The sequence below is a fragment of the Dermacentor variabilis genome, unplaced genomic scaffold, assembly GCF_050947875.1.
Source record: "Dermacentor variabilis isolate Ectoservices unplaced genomic scaffold, ASM5094787v1 scaffold_15, whole genome shotgun sequence".
Classification (NCBI taxonomy): Eukaryota; Metazoa; Arthropoda; class Arachnida; order Ixodida; family Ixodidae; genus Dermacentor; species Dermacentor variabilis.
The window spans coordinates 10515751-10535769 of NW_027460313.1; the positions used below are offsets into that span (position 1 = coordinate 10515751).

General features: G+C 45.0%; 1 long non-coding RNA gene across 2 annotated transcripts in view; it reads left to right on the forward strand.

The window, feature by feature from the left end:
- LOC142567927 (uncharacterized) overlaps positions 1-20019 on the forward strand; it is a 90823-nt gene that overhangs the window by 26553 nt on the left and 44251 nt on the right. For both annotated transcript variants that reach the window (XR_012825308.1, XR_012825309.1), the window contains exons 3-4: positions 328-717; positions 12703-12822. This is a non-coding gene — a long non-coding RNA (uncharacterized LOC142567927). The remainder of the gene's footprint in view (positions 1-327; positions 718-12702; positions 12823-20019) is intronic.

The window sequence follows — 20019 nt, forward strand, 5'->3', positions numbered from 1 at the left end:
GCATTGTCTGTGGCACACAAAGCTTCCTTAGGGATGTAGTGAAATGCACTTTGCAGAGGTACAACTTTGTTTACCTTCATGTGGAATTCGCCAGAAAAAGTATCGGAGCTTTCTTAAAAAGAAAAAGCCAGTAAGCCAGATAATGCATGAAGGGGCGGTCCCTATTACAAGCAGTGTGTGTTGATAAGGATAGTATGGCCACAAAAAGATAGTGGTGCATTGCATGGCCACGACAGAGCTTCGTGCCATGAGAGAGAGAGCGAGCATCTGGGCTTTCAAAGCGAATTTTCTCACCAGCAGTCGTCTAATTCATGGCATCGACTACAGGGCGTCCTGTCTGCTGTGTGGACCTGGTGGCCAATGTACCAGTGGCCTGCTGGCTTATCTGCCTGGTACAGCTCTTTGACCACAGACCTGATCGCCTGCTGTTCAGATGTGGTCGTCCGATGTCCTGCCAACCTGCTATACTTGACACACGCATGGCTGGCTAACCACTTGCCAGTCGACAGCTGCATCCTGGTGTTCTGCTGGCCTGCTGTCCGCCTGTTGCTGTCTCACCTCGGTTGAGTACTGGGGCAGTGCTATCAGCCACAAGAGAGTAGATCAATGCACAAGCCCACTTCAAGAGAGGGACTTGAAACCTTTAGAAAACAACCAGCTGCACATCCACAATGGCGACCTCGACGACGACCCTCCAGCCGAGTAGCACAGTTACAGGTACTTCAGCATGCCTGGATTTTTTGTTTTGTACTTGGAACTGTATACGGGTATAGTATCCTTTTCTAGTGTGCCAGCTCGACGAATAGTGTAGGTGTACAAGCCCTTGACAGCTGTGTCATTTGGTAAAGCGATCCTGGGCCGAACATTCCATCACGCAGAGCATTGCTGCCCATTTCAATACCTATATTCATGGCATTTTCTCAAGTGAAGATCATAGCGTGCCACTGTGTTCACTGCATTTCCTTGAATCGAACAGTTTCCTTGTCAGGAGTTTTTTTTTTAGTGCTGCTGAATCTCAAGACAAATGTGTCTTTGGCCCACTTAATATTCTCGAGATTTTTCTGCATCGCCATGCAGGGCTGCTTTCAAAATTCTTTGTCATTTTCTACGTACTGCTTAAATGTGCTACCATTTCCTTGGACTGGTTAACAGTGCGCAATTTACCACTACCAAGAGGGGTTATCCAATACTTATTTCTAACTACCATCTCATATTATTTCCTGTCATGTTGGAAACTTTGAGAGCATATAATAGCTTGATTACTAATTTTTTTTTACAAGAATAGCATGCCCACTACCTTCCAACATGCTTCAGGAATGTCTGTTCTACCATTATGCAATTAATCTCAGTTCATAGTTTTGATAACATTCTAGACAAGCAAGATTAGATTGATGTTATTTTCTTAGATGTTATCAAAGCGTTCTATCTCATTTCATGTGCTAAGCTTTTCCTCAAGCTCCAGTGTATTGGTCTACCGACTTTCATAATTGAATGGAATTCTGCTTACCACACTAATTGAAGCTAACTTGTATCTCCCAAAAATTTTTCTTCAAATTTGCTGCCTGTTATTTTTACTATTCCCCAGGGTGGGTGCTGTAGGACCACTACTATATCCTATGTCTATATAAATGAGTTTGTTAACCCAAATAACCATTTATGTCCCATAGATGTTCAAAGAACATGTTTTAGACATTGCACACAACTTATCCCAGCAAACTACAAATATTCATTGGATGTGCCACAAAAGACCAAATATCCAAGACATTTACCGATGTAAAGTTCACATCTATAATATGTTCCACTAGTTAAGGCAGTCAAGGGTCATCCAAAGGATGTCGAATGCCTGTGATTTGGACATCTCTTCCACATCCAAAGCTTCCCCGCATTAATCATACATTGTGCAATGTGACTAGATGAACACACCATGCCGCAGAAATACAAGCAAATTGTCTCTGCCTAACAATGAGATTTTGGGAAAGGAAAAATCACGCTATTGTCTGTTCCACCTTTGTGGCTGGGCATTTACCGTATCTACTCGCATAATGATCGCACTCGCGTAATGATCGCACCCTTGAATTTTGTCAAAATCCAATTTTTTTTATTTCCCGTGTAATGATCACACCCCAAACTTACCGAAGTGATATGTCGTGTGCCAAGTCTAGCTAATAATGATCGCGCTTACCATCTGTCGAATACTACGCGAACGACTCTGCAAGAAAAACCAAGCGGTCTGCACACCCCAAATATTCTTAAGCAGATGCCCCATTTCATTCCTTTCATCACTTTCGGCACTTCCATGACAAAAAAAAAAGATACAACCAAACTTGCCTTAATTATGTGTAGGCTTTATAATGGTTGTGGTCAACAGCAATCAGCGGTCAACAGCAACAGCAACGCAATCAACAGCCTGTTGATTGCGTTCAGCTTTTGCCGTTTTGCAGCGGGTCCACGCTCCTCGCATATATTTCTCTCTTTCCTTTTTATCGGAGCTTTCTTCGTGCAATCTTAGGTGCCTCAGGGAACACAGTGGGCATGGCGTCTTCTTTCAGACGCGGATGATCGCGCGGCAATTCCACTACCTCACCGTTGATTGTGTGCCGGTCGGTCCTTTCAACGAATCTTTCATCGAAGTGCCGTTCACAAACCACACTGTCGTTGGTAAGCTCTTTGTCAGCCCGTTTAATATTTCGGGCCCATTGCTCCCTTTGCAAGACATAAGTTGGGGCTTTAAACACATACAGAAAGCTTTTGCGAGCAAGATCGATACCCGCCTTTGCATCCAGGTACAAACACGTACTTCAGCGGCTTGACGGCATGGTTCATTACATCCAAGAGTCTGAATCTGAAAAGGCCATTCCTCGTGTGGCAACGCGACGACCCAACACGGCAGACAAATTTCACAGACAACGGCAGAGGCGACAGCGAAGCGCCAACGCAGCCAGTGAAGCCTAGTCGATGCCCGGCCGTCGCAAGCGTGGCACCTTTGAACACAGCAGTGCCCCTAGCGGTGGCTAAATTTTCACTGCGTTCCGCGCGCTCCTCCTCCATGGCGCGGATAAGGCGTCTGGCACACTACCCCCCTCTAGTCACCATAGCGTGTGTTAGCCGCGCGCCTTTGTGCGGGAAGCTCGTAGGCTAGGTTGTTCCACGAGTGATTCGGAATTGACTGTACATAGTCGCGCAGTTTATAGCCATGGCAAACGGTGGCTCTTATCGCACGCTTGACCTAGCAACGAAAGTCGAGGTTTTGAAGGAAGTTGAGAAGGGAGGTGCCGCCAAACAAGACATAGCGCGGAAGTACGGGATCAAGCCGAACACGCTGTCTAACTACATCAAGAACAAGCGCACAATAATGGATGCATTTGAGAACGACAAGTTCAAGACTTCTCAGAAGCGAATGCGCACCGGCGCTTAACCAGAGCTGGAGAAGGCTCTGCTGGTTTGGATTAGGGAGGCCAGGAGCAACAAACTTCCTCTCAGCGGAGACATCGTTACGATGAAAGCCCGAACACTTGCAGCAATGTTGGGGATCAATGACTTAGTTTCGTCAGATGGATGGCTGACGCGCTTTAAAGATCGCCATGACCTGGTTTTCAAGAGCGTGTGTGGTGAAAAGGCGTCCGTTAACCAGGAAACGTGCGCCACGTGGAAGGACGGAAAGCTGTGTGAATATCTCGCCGAATACAGACCGGAAGACATCTTCAATGCAGATGAGACTGCACTCTTCTATCGGCTTCTACCAGAGAAGACTCTGACATTCAAGGACGACGACTGCGCTGGGGGCAAACGCAGCAAGGAGAGAGTGTCGGTGCTGATCGCGGCAAACATGACTGGCATGGAACGATGTCGGTTGTGATCGGGAAAGCCGCGAAGCCGAGATGTTTTAAAGGCGTGAAGACGCTGCCTGTGGACTATGAGGCGAACAAAAAAGCGTGGATGACGGCCGAGATCTTCAAGAGCTGGATAAGCAAATTGGACTGCAAGTTTGCTGCTTCGAACCGCAAGGTGTTGTTCCTTGTCGATGACTGCAGTGCTCACGTGGATGTGCCAGCCTTGAGTGCAATACGCCTCGCATTTTTGCCTGCAAACACAATGGCTGTTTTGCAGATAATGGACCAAGGCATCATCAAGAATGTTAAAGTCCTGTACAGGCAGCACCTCCTCGCGCGCATGATTTTGTGTATGGATAGCTCCACAAAGTACGAGGTGAGCCTGCTTAGTGCCATCCACATGTTGGCGCGAGCATGGGATCGTGTGAAGCAAGAAACAATCGCAAACTGCTTCAAGGCTTGCGGTTTTGTGGCAGCTTCTTCGGAGGATGCCTCTGAAATTTCAGCGGAGGAAGCGTCAACAAGCGAGCTTGACGGCACTGATTTTGGTGATGCTCTCGGGGACGTCAATTTTGAAGATTAGGTCGCCGTAGACAAGGCGGTCAAAACGTGCGGTGCGCTGACGGATAGCGAAATTGTAGAGATTATTTGGCCCCAGGAAGCGACCCAGGAAAGCGACGTTGAAGGCGAACCGCAACCTAAGGCTGCCGATGTAGCTGCGGGCCTTGCTGTTGCGGAGCGCTTCTTTGCTGCTGAAGGTAATGCGGAAGAAGCGTTCCGCCACATCTACAGCCTGCAGAACTTGCTTTCAGCAGCGCGATTCGGCAAGGAGAAGCAAAGCAAGATGACCGACTATTTTTCTTAGAGAAAATACTCGATTTCGCCATAAATAAAGTGCTGTTTTTTGTGTTTTGTGCTTAATTGGAAGTTCGTTTAATTCGAAGCTTTTTGCGGTCCCCGTGAACTTCGTATTAACGGGAGTCGACTGTATTCATTATTGATATGGAGGAAGCTTTCAATGCACATAATGTACTCGCGAGAAGAAAAAAGAAATCGCGTTCGGCGCGTTCTGCTTGCTCCGTTGGCCACCATTTTTGTTTTGGTGTCCCGCACTATATACAGCAGCAGCCGCCTATTTTTTTGCGTTGTCATCCTGCAGCAAATGCAGAATGAAAAAAAAAATTTTTTAGTGGGAAATTCAACCAGTGTAATGATCGCACTCCTGAATTTGCGTCAATTTTTTTGACAAAAAAGTGCAATCATTATGCGAGTAAATACAGTATGGTCCTCGAGGCTACTAATGAACTTGAAAAGTTCCACTGAGGGATAGAGCAAGCCACCGAAGTCGCAGGCTCTTGTGAACACTACTGCATTGAACTTCTTCCTTTTCGAGGCAAGTAGTAATAGCTCATTTGGGCAGTCTTTTAAAACGCACTTTCTTGCCACGTAACCAGCTGCGTAATATGTCCTTGTTCAGGCATATCGTTGGCTGCATCTTTCACTGCTACAAGGTCTACATTGCTCAGCAGCATATCAATCAACTGCTGTTTATGTGAACCGGCCGGTTGGTCATTTTCAGTCACAAGTGAAATTTTGACGTCACTACCTACATTTGCACCAGGAATGCTCTTGGCCAGATTGTAATAGCTCAAGCAGTTGAATGGGGTCAAGCATTGCTGTGGGGTGGGATGCGCATTACAACCTGAGGATTAGAGTGTTTTAGTTGAGCGTCTTTATGCTCCGCTAAGCAGCTAAGTGGAGTGGAAGCGCGAATGCGCATGCACCGTCTGTTTAGGCGTATGCGGGCTAGCGGAGCGAGGAACACGGTCTGCTTAGAAGCTGCCCGAGCAGAGCGTGCTGCGCAGAGGTTTGGCTGGCGTTGGCATCAGAAAGGATTGGATTCGATGCTGAAAGCAAGCGCGCTGGCTATCACGTGGCGTTCCCCAAGACTGCGCTTTATTTTCCATTGGATAAAATGGACCGGTAACGCATTACAAATGCACGTCTAGATACTTCATGGAGAAATAAGTTTATATATATATATATGTTACTGTATAAGGGTGATCAATAGGTGTTTTTATTTTCTTTCATTACCCTGAATTTGGCCAGGGGCAACTGCAACTACGGAAGGTACGCTCCGCTACGCTAAACATATAACTAAAACGTGAAAATCGCCCGCCACTCTGCTGAGGCTTAGCGGGGCAGGTCGGAGCAGAGCGGACCTTAAAGACGCTCAACTAAAACACTCTATTATCTTGCAATACCAAACAAGTTTTCAATTTTGTCTTGACTAAGACGTGATGTTATGACATACGAGTACCCCACTTCAGGAGTAACATAGTTCAATAGCTCTAAAGTGCTGGTCATAGAGACTCTGAGGCCTTCTGCTGTTTAGTCACTTTAAAAATGTGTTTCATCAGCATGCTTTCCCACTGCATCATAAAGTCCAAGAAATCTTAAAGCTATTGTACTTTTGGTGAATTTGGCTTCAAAGCTTCGGCAGGAAAGCGCAATGTCATAATTTCAACCGGAGACTGCAGTTTCCTGCACAAAAAAAAAACCAACAGGAAAGTGATCCAAATAAAAATAGGAATTTACTGAGTTTCTAATGAAAGCACCAATATATGCCCGAGTTAAAAGTTTAAGAAGTCGAGTAAATTTAAGTCAGAAGTACACTTTCAAAGTTGTAATTAAAGAGATGTTTGATATAAACTTAAAGTACAAACCTGAAAAATTTCTGGGTTACATCAATTTTTCCACATTGCAATTCAACTTGTGCCTTGAAGAGCTGAAGGCCTCTCAACGACTCTGAGCTGAACAACTGGAAAGCGTAGGGAACTCTCATCTTTTCAAAGTTTAGATCGAGACGTGTCCTTGTTAGCCGAGGCATATCCTTCATGGTGAAATTATTTTTTTTTACTAAATTAGTCCTGCTTCTGCTAGCCTGAGAGCCTCAAGAATAATTTTTGACAATAGATATCCTTTCCCATTAGTGTTTGTTGCAAATGTGCCCAAGATCTGAGTCCAGCGTTTTGTCAGAGGTACATACTTCACCACAAAACCATGGTTGGAGAAGACGTGTTTTTTCTTTTGGTGTGTATGGCATCATGTCAACAAATTCAGCAACTTTACCAGCTGTGTCGGAAGTTAAGGGGTCCATCACAGATGCCTTTTCTTTCAACATTTTGAATATCTTTTCGTTGAAGCCAAAGCTACCCATGTAGTTCGACATGGGCTTCCGTAAAGTCTCCTTTCCTGGAAGTACTCAGATCCTTTGCCACTGAATGTATTGGCAAAGCATGGGACTACCCATTTTTAGCAAGATGCATTCAAGCATCCATTCCTTGTTATAGTTCATCCCTCGTGGGCTCTCGTTTTGCAGCTTGAAATCTTGCAGCTAGTTGCTGCTTCGTAGACAAGTGTTCTAATCTGTCTTGCAAGATCTTGGTTGTGGCTGCAGTGGCTTTCTTTTATCCTTCAAATGCTTTCACTCAAGGTCTCTACTTTTGATGCCAGCCTCTTATAAGTTTGCGATTTGCAGCTCGGAGTCGGTGGGATGTTTGAGCTTGGCTTCGGAAGTTTTTTTTGCAAGTGACGTTTTCTTGTTTGAAGAGGTTATGATGTATTATTATGTGCAAATCAAATTATTCTAGATTTAAATGCTACATTTCAAGAGTTTAATGAAACACTGCATTTTGGATCACAAACACAAATTTTTTCTAAAGCAGAATAAAATACTTGCTGATTCTTTAAAACTATTCCAGAGAAGACAAATTATTACAAGTACCTTGCACTAAGTGCAAAGTGGCTTTAAACTTTCAGTAAATCTGTTCAAGTCATGCTAAAACTAAACTTAGCAGAACAGCTGTGTGGAGATTTGACTCGCCTTCTTTTGATGGTTCCCAAATGCAGTTTGTGCTGAAGAAAGTGCCTCCATTTATTTCTGATTGTTTTAGAAGACCTCTCGTCAGTTCAACAGCACCAAGGCCACTTCTACCCCACAAGATATTGGAATGGTAGCTGCTCTTCATAGCACATTTTCAGCTTGTTGAATCGACACAATATGTGTTTCTTCTAGTAGCTTGCCCAATAGATGTACCTTGCACTCCACAATGCCTTCGATTCTAGTGTTGAAAAAAATTGTTCTCGCCACTCTGATTTCACTCGTGACCGCATTCAGTGCGCATCACACGTAGCATACGCCAGTAAAATCCAGGAACTCGTGCAGTGCCTACGATTTCGTAGGAAGTGAGAGTCCACAGGTCAGCGATGCTAACATCAATGTCTGGTTCGGCAACATCTGCACACTGTTCGCTGCCCACTGTAGCCTCCACAGCATGATCACCCTTTTGATGACACTGGACTGTGTGGCGGGCTTTACTGCTGGTATCGCCTGGCATCTCTAGCTGCCATCTTTTGCTCTGAGGCTTTGGAATCGGAGTGGACTTGCTCAAGTAGGCGGGCAAGTTGGATAGAAGGGTTGGAACTGTGTCAGGAGTAAGTGTTGGGGTTCCCCTCGGAATCCCAACTTCAGTTACATTTATCATGTGTACATACTGCCTCAAAATGCAGCTTGAAGTGCAGTTCACAAACAGCACAATCGGGGTCCAGTGGCTTGTCAAGCCTCTGGAAATTTCGCTGCCAAACAAGCCTTTATTGTTCATCTTTCGAAGCCTTAAAAAAAGTGATAACTTACGCTCCTGGCCTGTTCTTGTGTAGCCAGTTGCACAGCCTGGCATGTAACAGTGGTTTAACTGGCGCTTGGGTGGCATCATAAACACTGGCGCCTGAAAAGGCACGAAAAAAGCAGTGTTCCGTGACAACTGCAAACCATGTGCAGAAGCCAGGGTGTCTACCAACCAGGAAAACCTGCAATTCTCAGGGATTTTCAATAGTATGGAAATACTCAGGGAAAACTCGGGGAATTTGTGCTTCTATCAGGGAAAATTAGCTGTCATTTTATTGAAAAGGGACGAAAGTCACCCTAGTGCTGGCTCGAGTAAAAGAGAGGAATCGTAACGAATTGTCTTTGAAGCCCTGTCGCCGGTTGGAGGAGTTGCCAGTGCACAGTCAACGACTGGTTTTTGGGACATGCCCAATAATGTAGATGACTTCGCACCACCACCACATACCCCATAGAGTCAATGTACAAGGACGTCTGAAATTTCGGACAGAAGAGCCCTTTGCCTTTGATTTTCTGGATTTTTTGCCACGACCGCAGGTCTGAAATGGCAACAATCAGTCAACACCTCGTTTTTATTATCTTGCCGCCTCGAACCGGCACGCTCGCACGTATATCCGCTGGTAGCCGTAGCCACCACCACGGTCTAGCTGCTTCGACGTTCCGTATTAAGGTTCTTGCTGTTAGGTACCGTGTTTTTCATTGAAAGTATTCGTCACTGTCAGCAATGGCACCGCACCGACTCTGCCTTTGTAATCCTCGCGATTTGCTTCGAAGCTTGGAAAGCACGGTGCGCTGCATAATGCCGGTTCCCGAAAGGCGGCTTTGCCTCAATACTGGAACGTTACACTGTGAAGCATATGCAAAAGTATTGTGGTGGAGCATAACAAGCATGGGAAGAGGGCAATTTTCACGGGACACAGTACGTATTCTATAATTACACAAGCGTACACCCGCTGTCTTCTGTCACAGTACAATCACCTATATGCCTATTAAGTGTACTGGCAGGCCTTCAGAGCTTTTTCGGGCATGCCTGTGACGATTTGAGCCCTTAAAGGCAGTAAAAGGCAGGCATTCATTTTTCAGACTGCACAATTTTTCGGAAGCTTTAGCGGCCCCTAGGCAGTCCAAAAGATCGGACGTTGACTGTAAAACTAAGATGATGTTTTAAACAGTCTATGGGGCGAACGCACAGCAGAACGAAGATGAGAACAGGAACGACCGTCGCATTGAGAAATGATCAGAAAATGAACTGTGCCGCCTCTTTTTTGAAGGAACTTGAGCTCAGAAAGGAAAGTGTTGGCTGACACCAAGATGCAGGTGACCCTCATCCAAACCAAAAGGAACCGTTTAAAGCAGTGAAACGCAAAACATGCATTGTGTGTGGGCTGAGAGTATATGTCAGAACAGTTGAGATTAATCACGACTTTTCCAACTGCTGAGAGAATATCGCTTGCGAAAAAGTTCGGGCCTTTTATCAATTAGCTTGCTTTCAGTTGATAGAAATATCTCATTTTCGAAAATAATTGTATTTGTATACATCTCTTTTTAGCGAAAAAGTTCGGGCCTTGTATCAATTAGCTTGCTTTCAGTTGATAGAAATATCTCATTTTCGAAAATAATTGCTTTTGTGTACATCTCTTTTTATTCGTATTTGAAAATGTTTGACTCGATTTGCAATGGGCTTTAAATTTTTTTTAAATATACTTTATTCACTGCATTTTACTAACCCCTCCGTTCAGTTTTCTATTTTGAGTAAAATAAACATTACTTCGTAGTGTTGAAACTGGATTAACTCATTTCTTTATTCTTTAAAAACATGCTTACTAGAGAGTGACAGCATCGGGCAACATGGTGTCAGCGTGTCTTAACATAAAATAAAGTTTTGTGTCACTTGGGGAATTTTGCAAAGGCACTCAGGGAAAACTTGAAAAACTCAGGGAATTTGAAAATGTCAATTTGTTAGACACCCTGAAAAGCAGAAGTGGCGCACACTCGCTTCAGGTGCAGACGACAGCACCACCGCTACTGTCTTCCAAAGCAGGTACACAAAGGCCAATATGACGCGCCTCTGCTTGAGCCACTGTAAAACATTCTAATTCTAGTACAGTGTCATCATCATCATCATCAGCCTGGTTACGCCCACTGCAGGGCAAAGGCCTCTCCCATACTTCTCCAACAACCCCGGTCATGTACTAATTGTGGCCATGTCGTCCTTGAAAACTTCTTAATCTCATCCGCCCACCTAACTTTCTGCCGCCCCCTGCTATGCTTCCCTTCCCTTAGAATCCAGTCCGTAACCCTTAATGACCATCGTTTATCTTCCCTCCTCATTACATGTCCTGCCCATGCCCATTTCTTTTTCTTGATTTCAACTAAGATGTTCTTAACTCGCGTTTGTTCCCTCACCCAATCTGCTCTTTTCTTATCCGTTAACGTTACACCCATCATTCTTCTTTCCATAGCTTGTTGCATCTTCCTCAATTTAAGTAGAACCCTTTTCGTAAGCCTCCAGGTTTCTGCCCCGTAGGTGAGTACTGGTAAGAGGCAGCTATTGTACACTTTTCTCTTGAGGGATAATGGCAACCTGCTGTTCATGATCTGAGAATGCCTGCCAAATGCACCCCAGATCATTCTTATTCTTCTGATTATTTCCGTCTCATGATCCGGATCCTCCGTCACTACCTGCCCTAAGTAGATGTATTCCCTTACCACTTCCACTGCCTCGCTACCTATTGTAAATTGCTGTTCTCTTCCGAGTCTGTTAAACATTAGTTTTCTGCAGATTAATTTTTAGACCTACTCTTCTGTTTTGCCTCTCCAGGAGAGGTCAGTGAGCATGCATTGCAATTGGTCCCCTGAGTTACTAAGCAAGGCAATATTATCAGCGAATCGCAAGTTACTAAAGTATTCTCCATTAACTTTTATCCCCAATTCTTCCCAATCCAGGTCTCTGTGAATACCTCCTGTAAACACGCTGTGAATAGCATGGGAGAGATCATATCTCCCTGCCTGTTGCCTTTCTTTAGTACACTGTGGTAGTGTCTTATGACAGACCCTTTAAGGCCATAAAGCACTGCCCAAAGCACTTTGTCCTCCTACTCAACTGACGCAAGGACAGCGTCGCCACTGACAGCATCAAGCCGGCCTTCCTCGATACTGATACCATCCTCGCAGACAACCAGATTTTGATATGTTACAGAAAAAAAGTAACTGATTACAATTCATTCAAAAATGTAATTAATTACAGTTGGTAGTTACTGACCCACAAAATTAATTGAGGAATTGCATAATAGGAATTGATTGCTTATTACCTTCTTGCAAACATTTATTAACACTGCATAGATACAGTAAACAGAACAAGCTGGCCTGGCACTTTCAGCACATCCTCTGCAGCTCTTCATACATAGCCTATCCGCTTCTAAAAAATTTCGGCAGTTGTCGACCCTTCTTTTCATTATAGTGACATTAGCAGCAGTACTGAAAACTTGCTCGAGGAGGAGAAAGAGGAAAAAACAGGGAGCTTAGCCAGTTCACTTAATATGTGTGCTCTGGGGGTAAGACGGTGTTGTAACATGTACGGATCTTGCACACAAGATTGGGGTTGCCCAGTATCTGGGTCCTCTATAATGAGTTGTGCTTCAATGTTGCTGGGCCTTGGAGAAGACATGATTGTGTGTCCACAAATGTATGTGTGTGTAACATTTTAGTTCTAATGTGTTGGTGTTCTTCGTGTCAATTTTGTTAAGTAGCCTGAAAATGGTACCATTGCCTCGTGTATCTGCCATTTCCTGGTTTGTTTTCTACATCATTATATATCGCCAGTCTGATCGGGCAATTGAAACACTTGTGTATGCATTAAGACTTTGTTCTTTGAAATAGACTGTGGGGAAATGTGAAATAGACTGTGTGATACATAAGGAATTTACAGCATTTAGCATCGCTGAGTGAAGCTCTATTAAATCGCCAGATTAGAGGGTCGTCCTAATTAAATTTCACACACAAAGTGAGAAGGCTGATATAGAAAATTCAGCCTTCTGAATTTTCTGAAATAGAATTGTGAAATAGAAAATAGTAACATTTACAAATTTGCCTGCTAATATTTCCCTTGCCTATGCTGCTGGAAAAATATCTAAGTCAATATCTCTTCTTTCTGTTTTATAAAAATAGATTATTTTTTTTAAATTTCAGGACGCTCCATGCACCATACATATGGCATTTTAGCTTGGATGCTTCAAGAGGAATTCCAGGCCCCTAAAGCAAAACTTCAAAGTTTGAAGAGGATGTGAAAGAAGAACGGCTATATTGCAGGTGAGAGCCTTTCAACATGCTTCAACAAAACTATATTTACTCCCTAAGCATGCAAATTGTGAAAGGTGTTACAAGCACAGACAATTTGTAGGGCTTTTTTATTGAAGCATATACATATTTTTATGCATGGACTTGAACGTTGTCAAACTGGAAATGCGGGAGACAAAACAGTACAACCAGAGCCACAGTGTACACAGGGAAGACTTCCTTTATTGTGCATGCCATGGGTATTTACATCGATGAGCGATCGCAGATGGTTGTTTATAAGGTAGGTATACAAGGGTTAGTTGCAATCACATCACCTCCTCCTTGAAAAAAAAAAATGCGCAACTGAAAAAAAAAACCATGTAAACAATGAAAACGCTGCATGCAAAAAGAAAGTCTTAAAACAAACACATAGTGCCTTGACCAGACCGGTTGTCATTTTGCGTGCACTGGCCTCTGTGCTAGCGGTTTTTGTTCATCACCATTGACAGAAAAATCTAGATTTTCAAGGCTATTCATAGTTTGCACTCCTGGCCCAGAAGTTGTGTCCCCTTGGAATATCCACCTGAGACGCTACTTCATCTGGATGGTTTCCTGGTTCAGCCGTGGTTGGACAACCCTATGTCTGTTGGTTACACATGTTCTTACCACCTGCCATGATGTTGCTTGTGGGGCAGTTGGATCAGTGTTGCTCCTTGTGGCTTGCGAGGTTGTAGAGGATCCAGATGTTTGCTGCTTTCTCTTCATGTTAGGGTTGCCATGCAGGTTGAGTAAGGGTGTACACATCCCCCCCCCGCAGGGGCGCCTGCGTGAGCAGGTGTTGGGTGTGTTGTGACGCCATTTACCCATGCAATTGAGGGTTAGGCCCTCCTGCGTGTAGCCCTGTGTGGCCTAGCCCTGTCCGAGGAAAAGCGAATCCTGGGGGTTCAGCTGATACCAGGTGTTTAAACCTTTATGGCCCCTCAGCAGAAGCAACACACATCTTTGTTCTCTGCTTCATGTAGACTGCACCCCCGGACTGAGCCATCCGGGGGAAATTGGTAGTAGCCTTTTCCTAATCTCCTCTACAATCACGTCATTTCATTTTCACGTCTCTCACTTTCAATCTTTCCTGTCTTCTTAATTCTGATTTTCTGATCCTCCAGGCAGTAAGGGTAAACCTTGTGTAAGATAACCAACCGTGGTTATATGATATTTAGTTATAGTGGCTATGTACAGCTAGCGTTGGCAGGTCCTGTTTTTATGCAAATCCTGTTGCGTCCCCTTGTTGGGCTTTCGCGGTGGGCGGCGGGCACTGCTGCTGAGATCAGTCCAATTCGTATGGCTTGCTCACTCCCCAAACTCCCCGATGGCCCTCTCACAAAAAAGAGGGGGCATCAATGATTCTTTTAAAGGGCCCCTCACCAGGTCTGGGCATTCTGAGCTGACAAGTGCAGTGCATACAATCTGTACTCATGGTCGTGTCATCTAAGAATTACATCGCTACATGCCGTGGAAAGAGCTGAAATTTCAAACTAAATGCCGTTTGCCATTCTCCTCGTGGATGCCGCACTCCAAGACAAGGGGATGACATACATCAGCAAGTGCGCCTATGTACATGTAGGTATATGCTGCAACGTCACTCATGGTGACCCGTGACACTTAGAGAATTATTCAAGGCAATATCCGTTATTTGTGTAATCTGTTGCTTCAATAGACTTTTCAATAGACAAAACGCTTGTGTGTTTTTCGTGTAGCACTGACTTATACTGCTAGTCAGGTGTTCTAGTGCACAGCGTGCAAAATCATGCACTCTGCGAAACAAGACAAACGCAACAGTTCATGTGTGCAACCGTTAGCGAAAGTGTTGCAGCAAAGAAGCGAGAGAGAAAGAAATGGGGCCCATGACATATGCTTCATGCGATCCTCCAGGTTTGGTATAGAGAAACGCAGGGAAGGAATTTTGCTTGTGGAGGTTTGACGGGGGTAAATGGAGAGAGTGTCTTTGTTGGCGGTGCACGTTCGCCTCCTGAAATCATGGTTTCGCAGCTCTGAAATATTTCTCTCGGCTATTAATGAATCAATTTGAAAAATTCTTATGTTGGAACACTTCCAAGAAGGCATGTAACAACTTCCAATGTATAACCAAAATTTGCTACGTGGCCTGGTGACGGGCCCTTTAACTTTTTCACAGAGTCCGCTGACATTTTCTCATGTTTCCACCTGATTCACAGTGAATCCTCCGAAACGACCGTAACAGTATCCCCCTTTGTTGTTGCAAAGTGTCTGACTGATACTCTGAGCCTTGGATACAAAGTCACACAAATGGCCAGTGGTGACATTCTCCTCAATGTCCGTGATAAAGCTCAGCATGAAAATCTGTCAAAACTCGTCTTGTTTGCCAACACCCAAATTCCGAAAAGTACAGGCCTGCTAAACAAAGGTCCATGGCTTGAAATGGTAGCTATAGCTTTGTGCCTATAAACAGATAGATAGATAAATAGAAGAAAGGGAAGGAAAGTGCTACTGACTGCAGTAACTGTCTAGTGCAGTCTGCTGACACCTGAACAGCGGTGAGCAGTGGAGAGGGGTGGTGGTAAAAGAGTAGGGGTAAAGACTAGTGTAAAGTAAAAAGGGAAAAATACAGTTAGTTAATGGAGTGACTTCATCGAGAAAGTTTGTTACCAGCACTGTTAGGGTCGCATAGAACAGTGGGGGTGGCAAGGCCCTACTGCTCGAAGTTGCAGTGCTTTCGTAAGTTACCCTGGACCACATGCATGTCCATAGAAATTAGAGTTGTGTCCACCGCTGACACCAGTTGCGTTTCGACCGCATGTGCCACGTGACCTGATGGCTACTTCCCTACTTTCAGAGGCCCCCCCCAGCAAGCTTGTTTCCATCACTTTGGTGCTAACAATACCCAGAGCCCCTTTTGCGTACCTTACAGTGCACCAACAAAGGGTGCCTTTTATATACATGCACGATAGGAAGGCTTTGCATGTAGCCAACTAAAGCACTATTATCCTCATGCATCCCAAAACAGATATTTGCCTAAGGAGTGCCGCTTTTTTTCATGCTTTTTTGCAAATTGCATGAACATGAATGGGGATGGTGGTGAGCAGATGTTCGTAGGCCAGCAGCCAAGGTTTGGTACAAGTGCGGTGGCTACTGCAATCGCCAAACCTAAGCAGCATTGATCTGAGCTAGTACATGAGAGGGAGACAACTTCCAGGAACGCCGACTGATGATAGCTCCACCTGCCGTGGAATAGTTCATATGATTGCCTTGTGCTATAGTTATGGTAATGGAGGCGAGGGATGCCTCCTTCTCCCACACTAACAATTCTTATTCACCAAAAATGTATCAAAAGCTGAAGGAAGATGAGCTGACGCTATCCACACAAATGTCGGGGTAAGCGCATGCAGCCGGAAATTGCCTCTACTTTCTGCTGATGGCGTGGGGGGTATTCTGTAAGAGTCCACCTAGCGGACTGTTCATTTCGGCCGCTGTTGATTGGATGCAGCTGTACGATCGAAGAGTATACGAGCGGCCCTAGCCAATCAGGAAGAGCCGAAATGGACAGTCCACTAGGTTTACTCATACAGAATGCTTCCCCTGCTTCCCCTCATGTGCGCGGGGCTTTGCCTTGTACCCCTTTCAAAAGTTTACTATTGTTCCATGAGCCGGTGGATTGGTTTTGTTACTCATCAGCGTGTCGAAGCATCTGGAGCCTTTGCAATGCTTGTCATCAGTATTGGCAGTGCTCGGGCGCAAGAATACAAGTGTCATAAATAGCAGAGATTTTTTATCTGTATGGCCCACGGACAAAGCGCACACAGTAGTACTCCCGGGGCATGAAGTTGCATGATAAAAACTGGGATTGCCCCATACCTGATTACCTTATGCAGCAATGGTTTTGCAGCAATTTCTTTGTCCATGTGCATGTAGGCATTTAGCTCACTATTGGTGTGGGATGGTGGGCTGTGAGAGAAACTTGAGAAGGCTACTATCTACATCATCCACAGGGTGTCTACCAACTGGGAAAACCGGGAATTCTCAGGGATTTTGACTAGTCTGGAAAAACTTAGGAAAAACTCAGGGAATTTGTGCCTCTATCAGGGAAAATTAGCTGTAATATTATTGAAAGGGTTGAAAGCCGTGTTAATGCTGGCTTTAGTAACAGACAGGAATCGTAATAAACCGTCTTTGACTCCCTGTCGCTGGAGGAGTTGCCAGTGTACAGTGAACGACCGACTTTCCAGATGCCCGATAATTTGGACAGTTTCGCGCCACCACCGTGTACCCCATAGAGTTAACGTATTGGAACGTCTGAAATTTTGGACGCAAGAACCCTTTGCCGTCCGATTTTCTGGACTTTTTGCTGTGACCGCAGGTCCAAAACGGCATTAATCAAAACAACCACTGCTGCCGTTTTGATTACCTCGCCGCCTCGAACCGGCGCTCTCGCCCGCATATCTGCTGGCAGCCGTAGCCACCACTGCGGCAACGCTACACCTTGCTCCTTTGACGTTCGCTATTAAGCTTCTTGCCGTTGGGTGCCATGTTTTTCAGTGAAATAATTCGCTGCTGTCAGCAATGGCACCGACTCCGCCTTTGTGGTCCTCGCGATTGGCTTAGAAGCTTGGAAAGCACGGTGCGTTGCTATGCCAGTTTCTGAAAGTCAGCTTCGCCTCATTACAGAAATATTACTTGGTGAAGCATACGAAAAAGTATTGCAGTGTAGCATAACAAGTGTGGGAACGGGCTATTGCCATGGGACACAGTATGTATTCCTTAATTATGCACACGTGCACCCGTTATCTCCTGTCACAGAATGAGCACCAATATGCCTAATACATGTGCCGACAGGCCTTCAGTGTGTTTTCGAATGCGCCTGTGGTGGTTTGAGCCTTTAAGGGCAGTAGATAACATGCATTTATTTTTTCCAACTGGGCGATATTTCTGACGTTTTCGCAGCCCTTAGGGAGTTCGAAAAATCAGATGCGGACTGTGCAACTGACGACAAAGATGCTTCAAATGGTCCGTGGGGCGAACGAGTGGCGGAAGGAGGACAAGAACAGAAAGGACCTACGCATTGAGGAATGAACGGGAAAGGAAGCGTGCTGCTGCCATATTGAAGGAGCTTTAGCTCAAGAAACAAAGTGTTGGCTGACGCCGAGATGCAGGTGGCCCTTATCCAAACCAAAATCGACTCTTCAAAGCAGTGAGGCGTCATGTGCGGGCTGAGAGTATTCAGGACAGTTGAGGTTGACTTACGAGCTGTTGAGAGAATCTCAATTGTGACAGAGTTCGGGCCTCATACCACTGAGCTTGCAATCAGTTGAGAAAAATAGCTCATATTCGAAAATAATTGCTTCTTTATGCATCTCCCTTATATTTGTATTTGAGAATGACCGACTCGATTTGCAATTTTATTTGGAGATATTTTATCTGCTGTGCATTTTACTAACCCCTCCCTTCTATTCTCTTCTTGAATAACATAAACACAACTCTGTAGTATTAAAACTGGATTAAGTAGTTTTCTTTAACTTTTTCATATGCTTACTGGAGAGTGACAGCATCGGGCGACATGGTTTCAGCCCGTCTTGACATAAAACATAGTTCTGCGTCACTCAGGGAATTTTGCAAAGGTACTCGGGGAATACCTGGAAAACTCGGGGAATTTGGTAATGTCAACTTGGTAGACACCCTGCATCCAGTACAGATAAAAGACGCAACTCGTAGTTGCATTCTTTCATGCGAGTCTTCACATCGATGCCCATATGATGCACCTGCTTGTGTACCACTTAGCACAAATATGCATCCCACAATTACACAGACATATATCGGCGTTTCGTGTGCACCCACTGCCTAAGTAACTTGCCATATTTATTCGAATCTAGGCTGGCCCCAATTCTAAGCAGACCCCTGAACATCCGAAGCGAGAAAAACTTCTTTAAAAAACTTGCCTCAAATGTAAGCCAAACAAAAAAGTGAGGACAGGGTTCACAAAATGAAAACAGTATTTATTTAATATGAACATGCCGAGCTCACTACATAATCATCGCTGCTAGCCTCGTACGCTCGCAGATGCACACTAGCTCGCATCCGTGCACCCATGCATGCACAGACAGTGTGGCACGGCTCGTATGAGTCGAATGTATGAGTCGATTGTAAATGTACACAGAACGAGACATGTAACCATCCTTTCAATATTTCTCAGGGCCTCTTGGAAGTGCGTGAAAGCTCTGCATAGGGGGCTGGCCGAATAATGTACAGGCGCGGCCACTGAAAGCGGTAACACGAGAGCCTGGGGCAGCGCTCTGCAGAGCGCCACCACCGGCGCCTCGTGAAGTCTTGGCAGATGACTCCCCAGGCTTTTTGCCAATCACTTTGATTGAGCCTGCGACGCAAGACTTCATTAGACGCCGGTGGTGGGGCTCTCTGCAGAGCGTTCCATGGGCTTCGTGTTCCTACTAGCAGTGGCCGTGACTGTACGTGATCAAGAATCTCCGCACAAACACACATATGACATTGTTCGCACTCTTCAATACAATATGGGCTGCCAAGTGCCTCGTGACTGTGGAAACAGGAAATTATCCCAGTTTTAAAGCAGGGTCAAGACCCATCGTCAGTGACGCGTTACTGCCCAATAGCGCTGACAAGCTGTCTATGTAAGTTGTTTGAGAAAATGATAAATTGTCTGTTATATTTTCTTGAATCAAAAAAGTTGCTGGGTCCTTTCCAATGTGGTTTTAAAAAGGCTGCTCAACCACTGACCATCTCATGCGCATTGAGGCTAATATACAGGGTCCATTATGAAAGTAATGCGCATTTTCTGGGAAAAATAGATTAATTGACCGGACCTGTAGAAATGGTTAAAATTCTTCAAAATACTCTCCCCCTGCATCGATACACTTGCGGAGACGTGTCTGCCATGCCTGGAAGGCACCCTGAAAGTCCTCGACTGGAATGTCTCAGGAACGCTGTAACATGCTTTTGGATGTTTTCCGCGGTCTCCCAGTGCTTTCCTTTCAGTGATCTCTTCAGTCGGGGAAACAAAAAAAAAAAAAAAGTTGCACGGAGCCAAGTTGGGACTGTAAGGGGGTGTTGCTCCACAGGGGTGTTGCTCCGTGTCCGGAAGTTCGTAACGATGAAGGACGTGTGGTTGGGGGGCTTGATCATGTCTTCAATGTCAGCCCTTATGCACGCGACCTGGCGTTTCAATCTCTT